Source organism: Bos grunniens, chromosome 9, assembly GCF_055505025.1.
Source record: "Bos grunniens cultivar Pamir isolate PY7600 chromosome 9, Bosgru_T2T1.0, whole genome shotgun sequence".
NCBI lineage: Eukaryota > Metazoa > Chordata > Mammalia > Artiodactyla > Bovidae > Bos > Bos grunniens.
Window position 1 is genome coordinate 41,933,471 of NC_141173.1, and position 24,871 is coordinate 41,958,341.

The 24,871-nt window shown below is 39.5% G+C and overlaps 1 protein-coding gene across 14 annotated transcripts in view; it reads right to left on the reverse strand.

The window, feature by feature from the left end:
• Positions 1-24,871, reverse strand: part of CEP57L1 (centrosomal protein 57 like 1) — an 84,378-nt gene that overhangs the window by 23,266 nt on the left and 36,241 nt on the right. Inside the window, exon 1 of one of the 14 annotated variants that reach the window (XM_086317407.1) lies at positions 9,378-9,450. The exons of the other annotated variants lie outside the window; for them this stretch is intronic. The gene's annotated coding sequence lies outside the window, so the exon portion shown is untranslated. Of the gene's footprint in view, positions 1-9,377; positions 9,451-24,871 lie in introns of those variants that run through there. 14 annotated transcript variants of the gene reach the window in all.

Here is a 24,871-nt window from a genome sequence, read left to right on the forward strand (position 1 = left end):
AGAAGCCACTCATATAATGATTCTCTAGACTCCAATATGACTTCCTAAGGCATTTTTAAGCGTAATTTTGGATATATCAATTTCTGAATCTAAGCCTTGAATTCTACAACCCTATTTAATGCACTAGCATTCTAGTCAGCTAGTTTTGAAGGATTCCAAATCTAAAAATCTAAAAGAGCTTTATCTTGCCATTTTGAGTTTTTTTTGTATGTTGGCTGGAGAGCCATTTTAAATATCTTAGCAGGTAACTTTTAAAGTTTCCTAAGTCATTTTATTTTTCTTTCTGTAATTTGAATATTTTAGAAATGTATTATACTTAATAGATTATAGTCAATGTTAATAACCACACTGAAACAGAAAATTGTTTATATACAAAACAATTCACCAGCACAATTTTTTTTTGCTGTTTCTTTACTATTGTTTTATTTTTATTTTTTTTAATTTTTTTATTATTTATTTTTTTTTATTTTTTAAACTTTACATAATTGTATTAGTTTTGCCAAATATCAAAATGAATCTGCCATAGGTATACATGTGTTCCCCATCCTGAACCCTCCTCCCTCCTCCCTCCCCATACCATCCCCCTGGGTCGTCCCAGTGCACTAGCCCCAAGCATCCAGTATTGTCACCAGCACAATTTTTAAAAATAACGTTGCTTTAAGGCGGATTCATTTCAATATTTGGCAAAACTAATACAATATTGTAAAGTTTAAAAATAAAATAAAATTTAGAAAACACTAAAATAAATAAATAAAATGTAAATTTATAATTTCTTTATATAAATTAACCTACTTTAATTTTTGAGAATTGCAAATTTTCATTGATTTCACTACCTTCCCAATTCACAAGGCAAGGGAAGACACTTCTATGACTGTGTTTCCTGTGATGGCAGGAAACATACTTCACTCAACAGGGTTTTCTGCTTAGCCACTGCCATGATGTGTTGTCATCAAGGACGTTCTTTATCAGTCTAGATTACAGGTTACATAGCCTAGGAAGATTTGCCAGAATACTTGATGCTCTTAAATCTTGAAAGGCAATCATTTTTCTATTGTTATCAGCACTGGCTACCATTTACTAAACGTATCTCTGTCTCTCTGGGTTCTTGCTCCTCAGACACTGTCTGCTCCCCATGGGAGACTGCATCTATCTAAACTGTTGTTCCCTCAAAAAATAAGAGAGCAAAGTTAGGTAGAGCCCCAAAGGGCAGATGTTCTGAACATGATTGTACATCTTCAGAGAGAGGGATGTGTTTAAAGCTATCCAAAGAACCTTGGAGTTACTCAAGATACTTGATTTAGTTTTCAGCTCCTGTTGAGTCTCTCCAATAATGAAAAAAATAAAATGTTGGATTAGTCACTATACACTGAAGTCCTTGGGAAGAGTGTCTGCTTCCTCTGTCTCAAATATGGTATTATTTTACTAGACGAATTTTTGCATGAATTAAAAAACAATTTCAAATTAAAAAGTTTTAATGTATATGAAATGATTACTCAGAAGATACCAATAAATTAAAAATTAGACCAAAGTTTATTTAAATTAAGTGTGTAAACACATCTGAAAGTAGGCATAAGCAGAATAAAAACCCACTAGAGGTTATGATGAAAAGAAAAAGGAAACAATAAATGAGAGAAAAGTGCCATGAGTTCTCACAAACTTGGGGTTCCAGCTTAAGCCTTATAACCTAGTCCTATATTGTAAGTGAGTGCTTAAAAACTGTTGTTCAGTTGCTAAGTCATGTTTGACTTTTTGCAAACTTCTGGACTATGGCATGCCAGGCTCCTCTGTCTTCCAATATCTCCCTGAGTTTGCTCAAATTCATGTCCATTGAGTCAGTGATGCTATCTAACCATCTCATCCTCTGCCACCTTCTTCTCCTTTTGCATTCAATCTTTCCTAGTATCAGGGTCTTTTGCAATGAGTCAGTTCACATCAGTGGTCCAAAGTATTGAAGCTTCAGCTTCAGCATCAGTCCTTCCGATGAATACTCAGGGTTGATTTCTTTGGGACGGACAGGTTTGATCTCCTTGCTGTCTGAGGGACTCTCAAGAATCTTTCCCAGCACCACAATTCGAAATAATCAATTCTTCAGTGCTCAGCCTTCTTTATGGTCCAACTCTCAGATCCATACATGACTCTGGAAAAACCGCAGTTTAGAACATACAGACTTTTGTCAGCAAAGTGATGCCTCTGCTTTTTAATATGCTATCTAGGTTTGTCATAGTTCTCCTTCCAAGGAGCAAGAGTCTTAATTTTAACGGCTGCAACCACTGTCTGTGGCGATTTTGGAGCCCAATAAAACCTGTCACTGCTCCCACTTTCCCCCCCCTTCTATTTGCCATGAAGTGATGGGATTGGATGCCATGATCTTAAGGTTGTTTGAATGTTGAGTTTCAAGCCAGCTTTTTCACTCTCCTCTTTACATCAAAAGGCTCTTTAGTTCCTCTTCGCTTTCTGCCATTAGAGTGGTATCATCTGCATATCTGAGGTTGTTGGTATTTCTTCTGGCAATCTTTTTTTATTTATTTTTATTTTATTTTTAAACTTTACAATATTGTATTAGTTTTGCCAAATATCGAAATAGATTCGCCACAGGTATACATGTGTTCCCCGTCCTGAACCCTCCTCCCTCCTCCCTCCCCATACCATCCCTCTGGGTCGTCCCAGTGCACCAGCCCCAAGCATCCAGTATCGTGCATCGAACCTGGACTGGCAACTCGTTTCATACATGATATTTTACATGTTTCAATGCCATTCTCCCAAATCTTCCCACCCTCTCCCTCTCCAACAGAGTCCATTAGACTGTTCTATACATCAGTGTCTCTTTTGCTTCTGGCAATCTTTATTCCAGCTTGTGATTCATCCAGCCTGGCATTTCACTGATGTAGTCCGAATAGAAGTTAAATAAGCAGGGTGACAATGTGCAGCCTTGTCATACTCCTTTCCCAATCTGGAATCAGTCAGTTGCTCTATGTCCAGTTTTAACTGTTGTGTTTTGACCTATATACAGATTTCTCAGGAGGCAGGTAAGATGGTCTGGTACTTCCTTTTCTTTAAGAATTTTCCACAGTTTGCTGTGATCCACACAGTTAAAAGTTTAAGCATAGTCAATGAAGCAGAAGTAGATGGTTTTTCTGGAACTCCCTTGCTTTCTCCATGATTCAACAAAATGTTGGCAATTTGATCTCTGGTTTCTCTGCCTTTTCTTAATCCAGCTTGAACATCTGGAAGTTCTCAGTTCACGTACTGCTGAAGCCTAGCTTGAAGGATTTTGAGCATAATCTTGCTAGCATATGAAAAGAGTGCAATTGTATGGAAGTTAGAACATTCTTTGGCATTGCTCTTCTTTGGGATTGGAATGAAAATTGACCCTTTCCAATCCTGTGGCTACTGCTGTTTTCCAGATTTTCTGGCATATTGAGTGCAGCACTTTAATAGCATCCTCTTTTAGGATTGGAAATAGTTCAGCTGAAATTCCATCACCTGCGCTTGCTTTGTTTGTAGTAACGCTTCCTAAGGCCCAGTTGACTTCACACTCCAGGATTTCTGGCTCTAGATGAGTGACCTCGCCATTATGGTTATCCAGGTAATTAAGACATTTTTTGTACAATTGTTCTGTGTATTCTTGCTATATCTTCTTAATCTCTTTTGCTTCATTTAGGTCCTTACCGTTTCTGTCCTTTATTGTGCCCATCCTTGCATGAAATGTTCCCTTGATATCTCCAGTTTTCTTGAATAGATCTCTGGTCTTTCCCATTCTATTGTTTTCCTCTATTTCTTTGCATTGTTCATTTAAGAAGGTCTCTTATCTTTCCTTGCTATTCTCTGGAACTCTGCATTCAGTTGGGCATATCTTTCCCTTTCTCCCTTGCCTTTTGCTTCTCTTCTTTTCCTCAGCTATTTGTAAAGCCTCCTCCTCCAATCACTCTGCCTCTGTGGATTTCTTTTTCTTGGGGATGGTTTTGGTTACCACCTCCTATATAATATTATGAACCTCTGTCCATAGTTTCTCAGGCACTCTGTCTACCAGATATAATCCCTTGAATCTATTTGTTATCTCCACTGTAATCATAAAGGATTTGATTTAGGTCATACCTTAATGCCCTAGTGGTTTTCCCTACTTTCTTCCATTTAAGTCTGAATTTTGCAATAAGAAGTTCATGATCTGAGCCAGTCAGCTCCAGGTCTTGCTTTTACTGACTGTATAGAGTTCTTCCCTCTTTGGCTGCAAAGAACATAATCAACCTGATTTTGGTACTGACTGAAGCTGAGGTACCACTGCATAAAGAAACTATCCCCCACCTGGAGAATGTGTTAGACAAAAAAACTTAACTGCAAAGCATTTTCACTTGCTCTTGAGGGAAGCAAATGTTCCCAAATGGTCTGTTTAAACAACCAATGTCTATACTTGCTGGTGGCTGACTGTGCCATCGTTATTGCATAATCCCAAAGGACTACTAGGGAGACAGCATTTAGGAGGCAATCAGAGATACTACAAGAGGGTCTTGAAACAGAGGACTCTCTGTTTGGTATTTCGCTGGTAATACTTGGTAATTTGCTGGTAATTCTTTCAGTTTAGATTTTTCTTTAGAGAGACTGGAGAAAGGTCAATAGTTCTGTTTCTTTTATCTGGTTTTCTTTGTGTATGCATATAGGAAAAGGCAATGGCACCCCACTCCAGTACTCTTGCCTGGAAAATCTCATGGATGGAGGAGCCTGGTGGGCTGAGTCGGACATGACTGAGCGACTTCACTTTCACTTTTCACGTTCATGCATTGGAGAAGGAAATGGCAACCCACTCCAGTGTTCTTGCCTGGAGAATCCCAGGGACGGGGGAGCCTGGTGGGCTACTGTCTGTGGGGTCACACAGAGTCGGACACGACTGAAGCGACTTAGCAGCAGCAGCAGCAGTATACAACCTGGAGAAGGCAATGGCAGCCCACTCCAGTACTCTTGCCTGGAAAATCCCATGGACGGAGGAGCCTGGTTGGCTGCAGTCCATGAGGTCCTTAAGAGTCAGACACGACTGAGCGACTTCACTTTCACTTTTCACTTTTATGCATTGGAGAAGGAAATGGCAGCCCACTCCAGTGTTCTTGCCTGGAGAATCCCAGGGACGGGGGAGCCTGGTGGGCTGCCGTCTATAGGATCGCACAGAGTCAGACACGACTGAAGCGACTTAGCAGCAGCAGCAGCAGTATGGGTTAACTTATCTAAAGAACAAACACAGTAAAGGTTAGCCTAACTTTATTTTATTGTTAATGTATATTATTATACTTTAAAAAGTACTCTTACAACTGAGTAGAAAAATCTGTGGTTAAGAGATCTGCCTTACAGGTTCTCTAATAGATATTACAATCTATTATTTATAATATGTAATAATTAAAGTGTTAAGATAGTGATATAAAAATGAACTGGTCAATAGAAATTAGTAAATCTAAGAACTTCACATAAACACTTCCAGAGGATTCAACAAATGATTCATTTGTTGTTTGTTCAATAAATGATGTTACAAAAAATAGGGGGGGAAATCCAGTTAAACATTTACCTGACTGAACAATCAGTATAAAACTTCAGATACAGTACAGAGTTAATTTTCTTTTATTAAAAAAAAAACTGGATAGTTAAAATAAACTTAGAAGAGGGTAAGACATTTTATGTTTAAAAGCAGGGAGAAAATAAAGATAAAGATGTAAAGCCTACATTAAAATTCATACCACAACATATAGAAATTATGAACAAAATTGAAAGACAAAAGGAAAGCAGAATATGTTATTTGCAATGCAGCATTCTGTCCAGGAATGTGTTACCTGAATAGCACATCACATAAGCCCCAAATGAAAGACATTCTATTTTTACAAAGGGGGGGACTGTTTTCTTAAAAAATGTCAATGTCATAAAAATGATGACACTTCTAAGTATATATATCCAAAATAATTGAAAGCAGGGTCTCAAATAGATATTTGTACACCCATATTCATAACAGCATTATTCTCTACAGTCAAAAGGTAGAAATAATCCAAACATCCATCAATGAATAAACAGATAAACAAAACATATAGACATACAATGGAATACTATTTGGCCTTAAAATGAGAGGAAATTCTAATACATTCTAAAACATGGATGAACATTGAGGACATTATGCTAAGTGAAATAAACCAGTCACAGAAAAACAAATACTGTATGATTCCACTTATATGAGGTATCTAGAGTTCAGTTGGAGAAGGCAATGGCACCCCACTCCAGTACTCTTGCTTGGAAAATCCCATGGATGGAGGAGCCTGGTGGGCTGCAGTCCATGGGGTCGCTAAGAGTCGGACACGACTGAGCGACTTCACTTTCACTTTTCACTTTCATCCATTGGAGAAGGAAATGGCAACCCACTCCAGTGTTCTTGCCTGGAGAATCCCAGGGATGGGGGAGCCTGATGGGCTGCCATCTATGGGGTCGAACAGAGTCGGACATGACTGAAGTGACTTAGCAGCAGTAGCAGCAGAGTTCAGATCAGTTCAGTCGCTCACTCCTGTCCGACTCTTTGCGACCCCATGAATCGCAGCACGCCAGGCCTCCCTGTCTATCACCAACTCCCGGAGTTCACTCAGACTCATGTCCATTGAGTCAGTGATGCCATCTAGCCATCTCATCCTCTGTCGTCCCCTTCTCCTCCTGCCCTCAATCCCTCCTAGCATCAGAGTCTTTTCCAATGAGTCACCTCTTCACATGAGGTGGCCAAAGTACTGGAGTTTCAGCTTTAGCATCATTCCTTCCAAAGAAATCCCAGGGCTGATCTCCTTCAGAATGGACTGGTTGGATCTCCTTGCAGTCCAAGGGACTCTCAAGAGTCTTCTTCAACACCAAGGTTCAAATGCATCAATTCTTCGGTGCTCAGCTTTCTTCACAGTCCAACTCTTGCATCCATACATGACCACAGGAAAAACCATAGCCTTGACTAGACGGACCTTTGTTGGCAAAGTAATGTCTCCGCTTTCCAATATGCTATCTAGGTTGGTCATAACTTTCCTTCCAAGGAGTAGTCAAACTCATAAAAACAGAAGTAGAATGGTAGCTGAGGGGAGAGGTAAATGCAGAGTTGTAGAGTTCCAGTTTTCCCAGATGAAAAAGTTCTGGAATATTAGTTGTACAACAATGTACAGGCTGTACAACAATGTGTGGTAGGGGAGACAAATTAAAAACAAGATATGATTCAGTGGGATCAATTCCATAACAAAAGCATACATAGAGTGTCACAGGAGCACAGAAGAGACATTATCTAACTCTCTTTGCTAGACAGAGAGATAAGTAAAGCCAGAAATAATTTGGCATTATGAACAGTTTGGAAAGAGTAGTTTAGGTAAATATGGCAGAGTGAACATATACACTGACTTTTGCTTCCTCTCTAAACCCACTAAAATAATATTAAAACTTTAAAAAAGTTATAAACCTACAAGGACAAAGAAATCAGAAAAGGTGACAACAACACAACTTTGGAAAATGGAAAAGAGATGTACAAGTAATAACAGACTTAGCTAATGCAAAAAAGGCAAATTCCTAACTCAAGTAAGACTCTGATGCTGGGAGGGATTGGGGGCAGGAGGAGAAGGGGACGACAGAGGATGAGATGGCTGGATGGCATCATAGACTCGATGGACGTGAGTTTGAGTGAACTCCGGGAGTTGGTGATGGACAGGGAGGCCTGGCATGCTGTGATTCATGGGGTCGCAAAGAGTCGGACACGAGTGAGCGACTGAACTGATCTGAACTCTGCTGCTACTGCCGCTAAGTCACTTCAGTCATGTCCGGCTCTGTGCGATTCATGGGGTCGCAAAGAGTCGGACACCACTGAGTGACTGAACTGAACTGACACATCCAAGTGGAGATGGGAAAATCCTTATCAAGGAACTATGACTAGCCCAAGGTAACTAAGATACTAAAGACAATAAAATGAATGGATTGGATAAATTTGGAGTTTTCAATTTTTAAAAAATTATAATTTTTTTTAATCTTTGGTCATGCCATGCAGCACATGGCATGTTAGTTCCCTCACCAGGGACTGAACCTGCACCCCTTGCATTGGCAGCACAGAGTCTTAGCCACTAGACCACCAGGGAAGTCTCCTAATCAGTTTTTTAGTGCTCCATTATTAAATGGAGGTTAAGTTGTTTAACCAAGGCTTACCAGACATTGAGGAAAGATATGAAAGACAGAGATCAAAACAAGCAGACAATAAGAGGCTTAACAGGAATATAAAATTTGCAAATACGTAATTATTGGAGATAGAAGTATAAACAAGGAGGGACATGGTAGATCCTAGTGAATTTGGTTGGAGCACACTAAATAAATGTTGGCAATAAGAGATGGCTAGAAGCTCTTAGAGGAAAACATAGGTGATACACTCTTTGATACATATCCCAGCAAGATCTTCTTGGAACCACCTCCTAGTGTAATGGAAATAAAAACAAACGTAAACTAATGGGACATAATTAAACTTAAAAGCTTTTGCACAGCAAAGGAAACAATAAACTAGATAAAACAAAGATAACCTTCAGAATGGGAGAAAATAATTGCCAATGAAACAAGTGACAAACAACAAAATATACAAACAGCTCACGCAGCGCAATAAAAGAAAAACAAACAACCCAATCAAAAAATGGGCAGAAGACCTAAACAGACATTTCTCCAAAGAAAATAAACAGGTGGACAACAAGCACATGAAAAGATGCTCAGTATTAGAGAAACGCAAATCGAAACGACAATGAGGTATCACCTCACACCGACCAAAATGGCTATGATTAAAAAAATCTACAAACAATAAATGCTGGAGAGGATATCGAGAAAAGGGAGCCCTTTGCACTGTTGATGGGAATGTAAATTGATACAGCCACTATGAAGAACAGTATGGAGATTCCTTAAAAAACTAAGAAATAAAACTACCATATGACGCTACAATCGCACTAGTAGGCATATACCCTGAGGAAACCAAAATTGAAAGAGATACATGTATCCCATTGTTCATTGCAACACTATTTACAATAGCCAGAACAAGGAAGCAATCTAGGTGTCCATCGAAGGATGAATGGATAAAGAAGTTGTGGTACATATATACAATGGAATATTACTCGCCATAAAAAGGAACGCATTTGAGTCAGCTCTAATGAGGTGGATGAACCTAGAACCTATTATACGGAGTGAAGTGAGTCAGAACAAAAAAGATGAATACCATATTCTAACACATATTTACGGAATCTAGAAAAATGGTACTAAAGAATTTATTTACAGGGAAACAATGGAGAAAGAGACATAGAGAATAGACTTATGGACATGGGGAGAGGGGAGGAGGGAGTGAGATGTATGGAAAGAGTAACATGGAAACTTACATTACTATATGTAAAATAGATGGCCAATGGAAATTTGTTGTATGGCTCAGGAAACTCAAACAGGGACTCTGTATCAACCTAGAGGGGTGGGACGAAGGTTCAAAAGGGAAGAGATATAAGTATACCTATGGCTGATTCATGTTGAGGTATGACAGAAAACAGCAAAATTCTGTAAAGCAATTATCCTTCAATAAATAATAAAGAAATTTTTAAAAATGGGCAGAAGACCTAAACAGACATTTCTCCAAAGAAAATACACAGATGGCCAACAAACACATGAAAAGATGCTCAACATTATAGAAATGCAAATCGAAAAGACAATGAGGTATCACCTCACACCGACCAAAATGGCTATCGTTAAAAAATCTACAAACAGTAAATGTTGGAGAGGATATGGAGAAAAGGGAACCCTCTCGCACTGTTGTGGAAATGTAAATTGATACAGCCACCATGAAGAACAGTATGGAGATTCCTTATAAAACTACCATATGACCTAACAATCCCACTACTAAGCATATACCCTGAGGAAACCATAATTGAAGCAGACACATGTACCCCAATGTTCATTGCAGCACTTTTTACAACAGCTAGGACATGGAAGCAACCTAGATGTCCATCAACAGATGGATATGGAAATTGTGGTACATACATACAGTGGACTATTCAGTTCAGTTCAGTTCAGTTCAGTTGCTCAGTTGTGTCCGACTCTTTGAGACTCTTAGTAACAGTGGACTAATAGTAACAGTGGACTATTACTCAGCTGTAAAAAAGAATGCCTTTGAGTCAGTCCTAATGAGGTGGATGAAGCTAGAGCCTGTTGTACGGAGTGAAGTAAGTCAGAAAGAGAAACACAAACATTGTATATCAACGCATACATTTGGAATCTAGAAAGATGAACCTATTTGCAGGGCAGCAATGGAGACACAGACATAGAGAACAGACTTGTGGACGCAGCAAGGGAAGATGAGGGTGGGATGAACTGAGAGAAGAACATGGAAACCTACACATTACCATATATAAAATAGACAGCAAGTAGGAATTTGCTGTGTGACACAGGGAGCTCAACCCAGTGCTCTGTGACAACCTAGAGGGGTGGGATGGAGAGGAAGATGGGAGGGGGATTCAGGAGAGAGAAGACATATGTATTCAGTTCAGTTCAATTCAGTCGCTCAGTTGTGTTCGACTCTTTGCGACCCCATGAATCGCAGCACGCCAGGCCTCCCTGTCCATCACCAACTCCCAGAGTTCACCCAGACTCACGTCCATCAAGTCAGTGATGCTATCCAGCCATCTCATCCTCTGTTGTTCCCTTCTTCTCCTGCCCCCAATCCCTCCCAGCATCAGGGTCTTTTCCAATGAGTCAACTCTTTGCATGAGGTGGCCAAAGTACTGGAGTTTCAGCTTTAGCATCATTGCTTCCAAAGAAATCCCAGGGCTGATCTCCTTCAGAATGGACTGGTTGGATCTCCTTGCAGTCCAAGGGACTCTCAAGAGTCTTCTTCAGCACCACAGTTCAAAAGCATCAATTCTTCGGCGCTCAGCCTTCTTCACAGTCCAACTCTCACATCCATACATGACCACAGGAAAAACCATAGCCTTGACTAGACGGACCTTTGTTAGCAAAGTACTGTCTCTGCCTTTGAATATACTATCTAGGTTGGTCATAACTTTCCTTCCAAGGAGTAAGCGTCTTTTAATTTCATGGCTGCAGTCACCATCTGCAGTGATTTTGGAGCCCAGAAAAATAAAGTCTGACACTGTTTCCACTGTTTCCCCATCTATTTCCCATGAAATGATGGGACCAGATGCCATGATCTTCATTTTCTGAATGTTGGGCTTTAAGCCAAATTTTTCACTCTCCACTTTCACTTTCATCAAGAGGCTTTTGAGTTCCTCTTCACTTTCTGCCATAAGGGTGGTGTCATCTGCATATCTGAAGTTATTGATATTTCTCCCGGCAATCTTGATTCCAGCTTGTGCTTCTTCCAGTCCAGCATTTCTCATGATGTACTCTGCATATAAGTTAAATAAGCAGGGTGACAATATACAGCCTTGACATACTCCTTCAAAGATAGTGGAGGTGATGGAATTCCAGTGGAGCTATTTCAAATCCTGAAAGATGATGCTGTGAAAGTGCTGCACTCAATATGCCAGCAAATTTGGAAAACTCAGCAGTGGCCACAGGACTGGAAAAGGTCAGTTTTCATTCCAATCCCAAAGAAAGGCAATGCCAAACAATGCTCAAACTACCACATAATTGCACTCATCTCACACACTAGTAAAGTAATGCTCAAAATTCTCCAAGCCAGGCTTCAGCAATATGTGAATCATGAACTTCCTGATGTTCAAGCTGGTTTTAGAAAAGGCAGAGGAACCAGAGATCAAATTGCCAACATCTGCTGGATCATTGAAAAAGCAAGAGAGAGAGTTCCAGAAAAACATCTATTTCTGCTTTATTGACTATGCCAAAGCCTTTGACTGTGTGTATCACAATAAACTGTGGAAAATTCTGAAAGAGATGGGAATACCAAACCACTTGATCTGCCTCTTGAGAAATCTGTATGCAGGTCCGAAATCAACAGTTAGAACTGGACATGGAACAACAGACTGGTTCCAAAGAGGAAAAGGACATATGTATACCTATGGCTAATTCATGTTGATGTATGGCAGAAGCCAGCACAATATTGTAAGGCAATTATCTGCCAATTAAAAAAAAGAGAGAGAGAAATGTCTAATAAGTATATGGGCCAAACCACAAAGGATCTGTATAACACAAAAGGAGTTTGTATTTTATAGGATCAGGCAGTGGGGAGGTAAGAAGGGATATAAAGTGGAACAACATGGTCAGGTTTGTATTCTGACAAGTTTATTCAGACAGCCCTGAGTGGGAAGAAATTACAGATAGACAAATTAAGAGGTTACTGAAGTAAGTAAAATGAGGAAAAATATAAGGCCTGAATGAAGACAGGAGTAAGTGAGATCAACATGAAAGATTCTTGGAAGATACAATCAAAAGGACATAGGAACCAACTAGATATGCGAAATGGAGGAGAGGAAAAAATCAAAAACACTCTCTAAAATTTTACTTGGGCAAGGAAAGAGATAGTAGTGGCATTAACAGGAATAAGGAATAATATAAAATGAGATACAAGTCTGATGAAAACAACAAACTCTGTTTTAGATATAGTTGAATTTGAGGTGCTTACAGACAAGAGCTATCCACCAAATGAATTGAAATACAGGTTTGGAGTTTAGGTGAGCAGTCTAGGCTAGATCTAAAGATATAGATTTGGTTATCCATTAGATTACCCAAGGAGAGCATAAAGATTAGCATGTGGGTATGCATGAAAAGGGTTGGCTAAGATTCAATGCCTTTATTCATTAGAGAGCTAATGTTATCTGTCCACTGTGGTGCCCTTCAGACATGTTGAGGCAAAAATTTAAAAGGTCAAGAATGACAGATTTAGGAGAAAAATGAGTTGAGCTCAAAATGCTGATGACCACCTAGCATTTAGAAGACAAATGAAGAATCAAAGGAGATCAAAGAGGAGGGAGCAAAAATGGAGGGGGCGGGGAGAAGCTGGAGAAAGTAGTAACAAAGTCAAAGTAAGAACAGGTAATTGTTTAGTGTCTACATGTAACATGCTATGCCTTGTAGAAAAAAACAAACAGGGCATGGCTTCTGCTGTCAAGTAGTCTGCAATCTCACTTTTGAAGAAAGATGAGTAAGAGACAATGAGAGCAGGGCAAAACACAGCGGGTAAGTTCGATAGCAGTATATCCAATAAAATCAGTTTGCTTATTTCATAATTATTCAAATTTTATTGAGCATTCTTCAACTCTATTATCCTGCTGTTGCTGCTGCTGCTGCTGCTGCTGCTAAGCCGCTTCAGTCGTGTCCGACTCTGTGTGACCCCATAGATGGCAGCCCACCAGGCCCCACTGTCCCTGGGATTCTCCAGGCAAGAATACTGGAGTGGGTTGCCATTTCCTCCTCCAATGCATGAAAGTGAAAAGTGAAAGTGAAGTCGCTCAGTCGTGTCCAACTCTTAGCGATCCCATGGACTGCAGCCTACCAGGCTCCTCTGTCCATGGGATTTTCCAGGCAAGAGTACTGGAGTGGGTTGCTATTGCCTATTATCCTAAATGAGTCTAAATAGAAGAAATATGATTACATTAGTACAATACCCAGTTTTTGAAAGAGTGCAAAGCAATGCCAATCTTTTGTAAATTATAATACAGCATCTAATTGTTATGTGCACAATTAATTCTCACTGCCATGATATAAGTGTTACCTAATTTCCAAGCAAATGTAACAATTTGTAGATTTAAAAATCTAGACTTACAAACATTTTATTTAATAAGTAGAAAGTTAGATTTTTCCTTACCGAATTTGAATACAGCAAGTTTAAAACAATGTCTGAGATTATGTAAGTGATTAGACTCTCCATCACCTTTACCTGTACTTTATCTTGAATATTCAGTTTGGAGAAATGTTCTTGATTTAATATAAAGTGAATAAAGGATATAAAATTATATAATTATAGCTCGATTTTTATGAAAGACAAAGATAAACATAGATAAAAGACTATAAATGTACTGCTGCTAAGTTGCTTCAGTCGTGTCCGACTCTGTGCAACCCCATAGACGGCGACCCACCAGGCTCCCCCGTCCCTGGGATTCTCCAGGCAAGAATACTGGAGTGGGTTGCCATTTCCTTCTCCAATGCAGGAAAGTGAAAAGTGAAAGTGAAGTCGCTCAGTCGTGTCCAACTCTTAGCGACCCCATGGACTGCAGCCTACCAGGCTCCTCTGTCCATGGGATTTTCCAGGCAAGAGTACTGGAGTGGGGTGCCATTGCCTTCTCCGTAAATGTACTAAATAATAGCAAATAATATCCATTATATTATATAATAATAATAATTGCAAATATATTAAATGTTACTAGAGGGACAACAGATTTTTCTTTTGTTATTTTGACAGAGGATGAGATGGTTGGATGGCATCACTAACGTGATGGACATGAGTTTAAGTAAGCTCCAGGAGCTGGTGGTGGACAGGGAAGCCTGGTGTGCTGCAGGCCATGGGGTTTGCAGAGTCAGACACAACTCAGTGACTGAACTGAACTAACTGATGTCTACTTTCTTACACATTCTCTACAATAAATAGATATTAGTTTTATAATAAGAAACAAAATTTCCTAGTTTCTTTTTAATTAGATTTCTGCAAAGGTAGAAAACAGCGGAAGACATACAGAATCAATGGTTTATATTGATATTTTTAGAGGCACTTATATCTTTTCATTTTTAAAGGTCTTCAGTTCAGTTCAGTTGCTCACTCGTGTCTGACTCTTTGCGACCCCATGAATCGCAGCATGCCAGGCCTCCCTGTCCATCACCAACTCCTGGAGTTCACCCAGACTCACGTCCATCAAGTCAGTGATGCCATCCAGCCATCTCATCCTCTGTCGTCCCCTTCTCCTCCTGCCCCCAACCCCTCCCAGCATCAGAGTCTTTTCCAATGAGTCAACTCTTCGCATGAGGTGGCCAAAGGACTGGAGTTTCAGCTTTAGCATCATTGCTTCCAAAGAAATCCCAGGGCTGATCTCCTTGTAGTCCAAGGGACTCTCAAGAGTCTTCTCCAACACCACAGTTCAAAAGCATCAATTCTTTGGCGCTCAGCCTTCTTCACAGTCCAACTCTCACATCCATACATGACCACAGGAAAAACCATAGCCTTGACTAAATGGACCTTTGTTGGCAAAGCAATGTCTCTACTTTTGAATATGCTATCTAGGTTGGTCATAACTTTCCTTCCAAGGAGTAAGCGTCTTTTAATTTCATGGCTGCAGTCACCATCTGCAGTGATTTTGGAGCCCCAAAAAATAAAGTCTGACACTGTTTCCACTGTTTCCCCATCTATTTCCCATGAAGTGATGGGACCGGTGGTCTTATGCCTCTTAAATCAACATAAATTCAGGGAAGGCAATTATGTTATTTCTTCTGTGAGTTCCTACAATCTAAACTTCTATGCTCTGCAAGAGGGCACTGTATTCTCAGGACCTAATCCAAAAAATACTTGTAAAATGAATTCCCTGAAACTAGTTTGGTAGGTCAACAACTTTTCCCTACCTTCTTACACTAACATTTGTCATAGTTAAACCGAACAATTCTATAAATACTGCCCTACATTTTAAAAAAATCACACATTCAGTTCAGTTGCTCAGTCGTGTCCAACTCTTTACCTTGGTATATACTTTTGCATACAGTGTTTAATTTAATATCATTTTATTTAAGAAAGTAAATAATAATTATTAGAATTTTAAAGTATTACTGATATTTCTTCAGAAAGTTTTCATTTAAAAAAGTGATTTTGAAAGAGTTTCAACATTCTTATGTTTATTATATTTACCTGTTGAACTTTGTTTCTAATCATTTGTCTTCTAAATAGTTAATTAACAGAAACTTCAATTAAATAGAGTAGAGAGATCAGAAGAGGGAGCTCTCACGCTCTGTGACATGGCTGAGTCCAACAGGAAGAAAAATTACTCTTCTTTCCTGGCAAGGATTCAGCCAATGAAAAGCCACAAACTCTTGGTTTACTACAGCCCTCCCAACTTCCCTTTCTCCTCTATAAAAGAGTTTTTCCCTTGCTCTGCTGAGACTTGCACAGGGCCTACCACAACTGAAGACTCCAAATTGTAATTTTGTGCTGATCCCAAATAAATCCATTTTTTCTGGAGAAATATCTGGCAGTCTATTTTTTTGGGTCAACACCCTTTAGAATGATTGATGGCAAAGTTATTAAGTGTATAAAGAATTTAGAAATTGAGTCAACAAATAACGAATTTTAAAGTTAACAGTACTCAGGTTAGTTGCTATAAACCTTCCTTGGCTTTTACTTTATTTCTCTCCCACAGATTGAGCACACTCAATATTTGGAATTAATTATGGGAGTACCGATTAGTCACACAACCCAAGGGGGAATGAGGTGATGGACAATGATAAATAACTAAAGCTTATCTATTTAATTGCCAAATTTTATTTCAACTAGTTTTAAAAGAAATATTTCTAAAATGTTTAACCTATTTTTCTTCCTTTCAGGCAGAGTATACTCAACACAATTTAACCTTTGGGATGACTTAAGGATATCATAATAGCATTTTAATTATGCATGATGGTACTTGAGAATCACACTGATAACTGTTGATTTGCCTGCCTTTTTGCTGGAAAGTTCCAGAGTGTTACAGACTTTGCTTTCTGTCTTTTCACCTCTTGCTCTCTCTTCCCTTCCTGTCGTTTCATGAACTACTTGATGCAAGCAGAATATCCTTTCCCTAATTACTTTCCCAACCTATAACAAATAAGAAACAATAAAACAATCACATTTCATTTATTAGCCATTCAAAGATGAAAAGCATAGTCCCTGGCAGTCCTTAAAACATTAACAGTTTAATTATACTAAAAAGGGTGCCATGAGAACCCAGAGGATGGCCATCTAAAAAGTTCGGGGGTTTCAGAGATGGCTTCCTGGAGGATCTAGTTCTTAAACCGAAAAACAAAGGATGAGTAAGTAGGATATGACAGGCAAAAGAAAGTGAGAAAATGGATAGAGAGGAGGATCAAGTGTACAAGCAAAAGAAACAGCATGGTAATAACAAAAATAATGATACCTCATCTTTATTACTGGAGGGGTTAATTTACTAAAATCCACCTAACAACTCTATGAGGACAATTATTTTCATTTTAAAGATGAGTAAACTGTGGCACAGAAAAACTGTTTTGTGCAAGGTAACACAACTAAAGTAGCAAAGTCAGAACTTGGGCGGCTTGACTCTAAAGCTCACACTTTTAACCACCATGCTTTATTGCTTATTTATCCAAAGTTATGAAATCTAGAGAGAATGTGATGTTTTGGGAGAGCTACTACAAGAAATGTTGGAAGATTGCAAATGTGCCTAAGTATTGCAGAAGAGAGGGCAGAAACCAGATCTGAGGAGCCTAGTAAGCCAGGCACAGGTGTTTGGATTTTATCCCATGGGCAATGAGAGTCACCCAGCAGAGGAGTAGCAGTATCACATTGCCTTTGATAAAGATTTCTGAGAGTCAGAACAGAGAAAAACAACCAGAGGTTAGACTTCCAGACAGGAGACTATTCTAGAATGCTATGTGTGAAAATAAAGATCTGAACCAAAGCAACAGAAGTGGGAATGAAAAGAAGGGGACAAATTAGAGATAATTAGGATATTGAATTTATAGAATGTATGACTGGGATGAAGAAAATTAATAATAGGGAGAAATTAAATATAGCTCTAGTCAAAGCAGAAAACAGATTTTGAGGGGTGTCAAGGTTAATATAAAAGGTTAACTTTAGACATGTTTGAAGTGTTTGTCGGACAATGTATATGTGTGTGTGTGCACATGCTCAGTTGCTCAGTCATGTCCAATTCTTTGTGACCCCATTAACTGTAGCCCACCAGGCTCCTCTGTTCTGGCAATTTTCCAGGCAAGAATACTGGAGTGGGTTGCCATTTCCTACTCCAGGGGATCTTCCCAACCCAGGGATCGAACCCGTGTTTGTACCTTCTGCACTGGCAGATGGATTGTTTACCACTGAGCCACCTTGGAAGCCCTCTTTGTAGGACAATAGGAAGAAAGTGAAGGGGCTCAGTTGTGTCTGACTCTTTGAGACTCCATGGACTGTAGCCTACCAGGCTTCTCCGTCCATGGAATTTTCTAGGCAAGAGTACTGGAGTGGGTTGCCATTTCCTTCTCCAGGGTATCTTCCCGATCCAGGGACTGAACCTGGGTCTCCCGCGTTGCAGGCAGACACTTAACTGTCTGAGCCACCAGCGAAGCCCTTGTAGGGCAATAACAACATAAAAACAGTTACCACTTACACTGAGCTAATACCAGCCACCGGCCAAAGATAATTTACATATGTTGATCCACAGAATTGCCAAAGCAACCCTCTAAAGTATTCATATTAATTTCATTTTACTTGAGGCAACTAAGAGGTTAAGTAACTTTGCCAAAGGTCACACAGTTATAAGTGGCTGAGCTGGGACTTAAGCCCATGTACCCTAGATCAGAGTGTATTCTGCCTTTAATAGAGCCATCAAAGAAGAATGGCTTAGACTAAAGATAGGATTTGAAAGTCATCAGTATACATAGACAGCAGCTCAAGCCATGAATTTTCATTTAGATACAGAGTGTGCAGTTTTTCTCCAAGTATGGTCCTTCAATCACTTAGGTATAAACACCTTGAGGATATTTTATAAAGTGAGGATTCCTGGGCATCCCCTAGGTCTATGTAAATAATCTCTGGGATAAGATGCAGAAATATGTAATTTTCACTCTCTAATTGATTCTTATGCAAAAGTTTGAAGATCACTGATAGGAATGAGCAAAGAACGGAGTAACAATGACATTGAATTTATTAGAACTATGTCCACAATGGAAGCAAACAAGTTCTGAAGAAGTATAGTAAGGGCCTAAGCAAGCATCTGGAGAAGGCGATGGCACCCTACTCCAGTACTCTTGCCTGGAAAATCCCATGGACGGAGGAGCCTGGTAGGCTGCAGTCCATGGGGTCACCAAGAGTCGGACATGACTGAGCGACTTCACTTTCACTTTTCACTTTCCTGCATTGGAGAAGGAAATGGCAACCCACTCCAGTATTCTTGCCTGGAGGATCCCAGGGATGGGGGAGCCTGGTGGGCTGGCGTCTATGGGGTCACACAGAGTCGGACACGACTGAAGCGACTTAGTAGGAAGCAAGCATCTGATGGATTTTTTAAATCAAATCTAAGCTACCATGTATTATAAGATGCACTAGTCTCTTTTATACCACAAGAAGAGAAAAATAGGAAAGCTCTCATGTAAAGCCGGAACAACAGAAGAGCTAACAAATACAATGTAGAATACATGGAAACTAAAACCACAATGCAAAAAGAGACAACAAGAAAACTTGCAAGTCTCTACCTTTTAGGTACTGGGCACCAGCTAGAGGGAATTTTATCCAAAAGACAGTTCTTACACAGGTTTATGATCTGAATTCACACTACCAGCGGGGTATAAAACAAAAAAACCTGTAATGCTCAGAGAATTTAATTTAAAACGGTCTCAGGTAGCAGTGCAAATGACTGCTAGAGGCAAATGCAAGTCCTTTCTGAAGTAATCTGATTTCAATCTAGGACAATAATGACTACAAGATGTACCCCTATTTTGGAAGTGTTTTAAATGTGAAAAAAATATGTTTTAGAATTACAAAAATACAGTAAATGGCATGTAAACCAAGGAGTATTCTGAATACCCAGACACTTTGGGATGGAGTGTCAGTGGAGTGGCTACTTTCTGGCTCTTGAGCATACTTCACACACAATTTCATATAGGTGTTGATTTATTTGTAAAAGAACTACCAAAAAAGATTATTAAAAATTATAAAAATCCTTTTCCTCCCCATCACAGTAAACATTTTAAATCATCTCTTTAAATATAAAAAGTCTCATCCATAAAAAAATATAAACCAAACACAAACAAAACAACCAACAAGTGAGATCAGACAACTTGTACCCCAGAGTCCATGTAAATGCTTCAACATTCTCTGGAACTTTGAGAACTAGATTGCAAAATTCACCACAGGCCCTGGTAACTGTCCAGACATGACAGGAGGAAGAGAAAACTTTGCTCCTGCCAAGGAAGATGATTTACTGTCCCAGTCCAACACTTGGGGTTCTTTCTTTCACTCACAGGCCACAAACATACTAACTTAATATTTTCATTATATCCAGAATATCCTGGCCCCTTTTAAGAAAAGCTGATCACTTCTCAACAAAGCCACCATGAAAAAAAATTTCTTTAGCGCTTTCATAATTTTCCAGAAAAGGAGTGTATTCCTGGTTCAGACAATGCACTTTTCATCTTTTCCAAGGGTAGTATAAAGTGAAGTTGCTCAGTCGTGTGTGACTCTCTGCGACCCCATTGACTGTAGCCTACCAGGTTCCACCATCCGTGGGTTTTTCCAGGCAAGAATACTGGAGTGGGTTGCCATTTCCTTCTCCAGGAGATCTTTCTGACCCAGGGATTGAACCCAGGTCTCCCACATGGTAGGCATTGTAGGCAGATGCTTTTACCGTCTGAGCCACCAGGGAAGACCAAGGGTAGTATAAAACATTGCACAAATCACTTGCCATGACTGCTCTGGGATCTTATAGAACTGCAAGTTCACTGAATAGAAGCATATCATCCAAATAGGTTGTTAGAGGACTAAATGGCTTTAGAGTGAAAGTTAAGCACTAATTGATCACTGTGAGAAGTCCCCCAATTCAAAAGTGTGACTTACAAATATACTAATTATATAGCCAAACTGCTGCCTTCTCCCTGCTTTTAGTAGACAAAGGTCCTCAAAATCTCTCTCAGAGTGCAATCTATCTAGAGCAACTGATAAAAGAATTCTAATCTGATTCTCTTGCCACTCCCTACCACAGTACTTTCACTAAGGAAAGCTACTTCCTTTCCCAGGAGCAAATGTATACATATACGTATGTACACGAATACAGGGATTTTCTAAGACTGCAGAAAGTGAAGTTTCCGACACCCCTATCTGCAACTTAATATTAACTTTCCCACAGAAAAAAGAGAATAATGGTTTTATATAGTGCCACTACTATTCCAAGCATGTCATAAAAATAGTTTCTACATCTATCTGTTGAAATGTGTTTTTGTGTGTGTGTATGTGCAGGAATTGTTTCATCCTCAAAACAATCCTCTGAGCCAGAGGCTATTTCTCTCTCTCTCTCTTTTTTAATATAAATTTATTTATTTTAATTGGAGGCTAATTACTTTACAATATTGTATTGGTTTTGCCATACATTGACATGAATCTGCCACGGGTGTACATGTGTTCCCCATCTGAAACCCCCTCCCACATCCCTCCCCATCCCATCCCTCTGGGTCGTCCCAGTGCACCAGCCCCAAGCATCCTGTATCATGCATCGAGCCTGGACTGGCGATTTGTTTCACATATGATAGTATACATGTTTCAATGCCATTCTCCCAAATCATCCCACCCTCTTCCTCTCCCACAGAGTCTAAAAGACTGTTCTATACATCTGTGTCTCTTTTGCTGTCTCGCATACAGGGTTATCGTTACCATCTTTCTAAGTTCCATATATATGCGTTAGTATACTGTATTGGTGTTTTTCTCTCTGGCTTACTTTGCTCTGTATAATAGGCTCCAGTTTCATCCACCTCATTAGAACTGATTCAAATGTATTCTTTTTAATGGCTGAGTAATACTCCATTGTGTATGTGTACCACAGCTTTCTTATCCATTAGTCTGCTGATGGACATCTAGGTTGCTTCCATGTCCTGGCTATTATAAACAGTGCTGCGATGAACATTGGGGTACACGTGTCTCTTTCAATTCTGCTTTCCTCAATGTGTATGCCCAGCAGTGGGATTGCTGGGTTGTATGGCAGTTCTATTTCCAGTTTTTTAAGGAATCTCCACACTGTTCTCCATAGTGGCTGTACTAGTTTGCATTCCCACCAACAGTGTAAGAGGGTTCCCTTTTCTCTACACCCTCTCCAGCATTTATTGCTTGTAGACTTTTGGATAGCAGCCATTCTGACTGGCATGAAATGGTATCTCATTGTGGTTTTGATTTGCATTTCTCTGATAATGAGTGATGTTGAGCATCTTTTCATGTGTTTGTTAGCCATCTGTATGTCTTCTTTGGAGAAATGTCTATTTAGTTCTTTGGCCCATTTTTTGATTGGGTCATTTATTTTTCTGGAATTGAGCTGCAGGAGTTGCTTGTATATTTTTGAGATTACTTCTTTGTCAGTTGTTTCATTTGCTATTATTTTCTCCCATTCTGAAGGCTGCCTTTTCACCTTGATTATAATTTCCTTTGTTGTGCAGAAGCTTTTAATTTTAATTAGGCCCCATTTGTTTATTTTTGCTTTTATTTCCAATATTCTGGGAGGTGGGTCATAGAGGATCCTGCTGTGATTTGTCACAGAGTGTTTTGCCTATGTTCTCCTCTAGGAGTTTTATAGTTTCTGGCCTTAAACGTTTAGATTTTTAATCCATTTTGAGTTTATTTTTGTGTATGGTGTTAGAAAGTGTTCTAGTTTCATTCTTTTACAAGTGGTTGTTCAGTTTTCCCAGCACCACTTGTTAGAGATTGTCTTTTCTCCATTGTATATTCTTGCCTCCTTTGTCAAAGATAAGGTGTCCATAGGTGTGTTGATTTATCTCTGGGCTTTCTATTTTGTTCCACTGATTTATATTTCTGTTTTGTGCCAGTACCATGCTGTCATGATGACTGTGGCTTTGTAGTAGAGCCTGAAGTCAGGCAGGTTGATTCCTCCAGTTTCATTCTTCTTTCTCAAGATTGCTTTGGCTATTCGAGGTTTTTTGTATTTCCATACAAATTGCGAAATTATTTGTTCTAGCTCTGTGAAAAATAGAATTGGTAGCTTGATAGGGATTGCATTGAATCCATATATTGCTTTGGGTAGTATACTCATTTTCACTATACTGATTCTTCCGATCCATGAACACGGTATATTTCTCCATCTATTAGTGTCCTTTCTTTCACCAATGTTTTATAGTTTTATATATACAGGTCTTTTGTTTCTTTAGCTAGATATATTCCTAGGTATTTTATTCTTTTCATTGCAATGGTGAATGGAATTGTTTCCTTAATTTCTCTATTTTCTCATTGTTAGTGTATAGGAATGCAAGGGATTTCTGTGGTGATTTTATATCCTACAACTTTACTATATTCATTGATTAGCTTTAGTAATTTTCTGGTGGAGTCTTTAGTGTTTTCTATGTAGAGGATCATATCATCTGCAAACAGTGAGAGTTTTACTTCTTTTCCAATTTGGACTCCTTTTATTTCTTTTTTTGCTCTGTTTGCTGTAGCCAAAACTTCCAAAACTATGTTGAATAGTAGTGGTGAAAGTGGGCACCCTTGTCTTATCCTGACTTTAGGGGAAATGCTTTCAATTTTTCACTACTGAGGCTAACGTCTGCTGTGGGTTTGTCATATATGGCTTTTATTATGTTGAGGTATGTTCCTTCTATTCCTGCTTTCTGGAGGGAAATTTTTTTTTTTTTTTAAGTAATACTATTCACAGGTCAGGAAGCAACAGTTAGAACTGGACATGGAATAACAGACTGGTTCCAAATAGGAAAAGGAGTTCGTCAAGGCTGTATATTGTCACCCTGTTTATTTAACTTATATGCAGAGTACATCATGAGAAACGCTGGACTGGAAGAAACACAAGCTGGAATCAAGATTGCTGGGAGAAATATCAATAACCTCAGATATGCAGATGACACCACCCTTATGGCAGAGAGTGTAGAGGAACTCAAAAGCCTCTTGATGAAAGTGGAGAGTGAAAAAGTTGGCTTAAAGCTCAACATTCAGAAAACGAAGATCATGGCATCCGGTCCCATCAATTCATGGGAAATAGATGGGGAAACAGTGGAAACAGTGTCAGACTTTATTTTTCTGGGCTCCAAAATCACTGAAGATGGTGACTGCAGCCATGAAATTAAAAGACGCTTACTCTTTGGAAGGAAAGTTATGACCAACCTAGATCAGATCAGTCGCTCGGTCATGTCTGACTCTTTGTGACACCATGAATCGCAGCACACCGGGCCTCCTTGTCCATCACCAACTCCCGGAGTTCACTCAGACTCACATCCATCGAGTCAGTGATGCCATCCAGCCATCTCATCCTCTGTCATCCCCTTCTCCTCTTGCCCCCAATCTCTCCCAGCATCAGAGTCTTTTCCAATGAGTCAACTCTTCACATGAGGTGGCCAAAGTACTGGAGTTTCAGCTTTAGCATCATTCCTTCCAAAGAAATCCCAGGGCTGATCTCCTTCAGAATGGACTGGTTGGATCTCCTTGCAGTCCAAGGGACTCTCAAGAGTCTTCTCCAACACCACAGTTCAAAAGCATCAATTCTTCGGCACTCAGCCTTCTTCACAGTCCAACTCTCACATCCATACATGACCACAGGAAAAACCATAGCCTTGACTAGACAAACCTTTGTTGGCAAAGTAATGTCTCTGCTTTTGAATATACTATCTAGGTTGGTCATAACTTTCCTTCCAAGGAGTAAGTGTCTTTTAATTTCATGGGTGCAGTCACCATCTGTAGTGATTTTGGAGCCCAGAAAAATAAAGTCTGACACTGTTTCCACTGTTTCCCCATCTATTTCCCATGAAGTGATGGGACCAGATGCCATGATCTTCATTTTCTGAATGTTGAGCTTTAAGCCAACTTTTTCACTCTCCACTTTCACTTTCATCAAGAGGCTTTTGAGTTCCTCTTCACTTTCTGCCATAAGGGTGGTGTCATCTGCATATCTGAGGTTATTGATATTTCTCCCGGCAATCTTGATTCCAGCTTGTGCTTCTTCCAGTCCAGCGTTTCTCATGATGTACTCTGCATATAAGTTAAATAAAC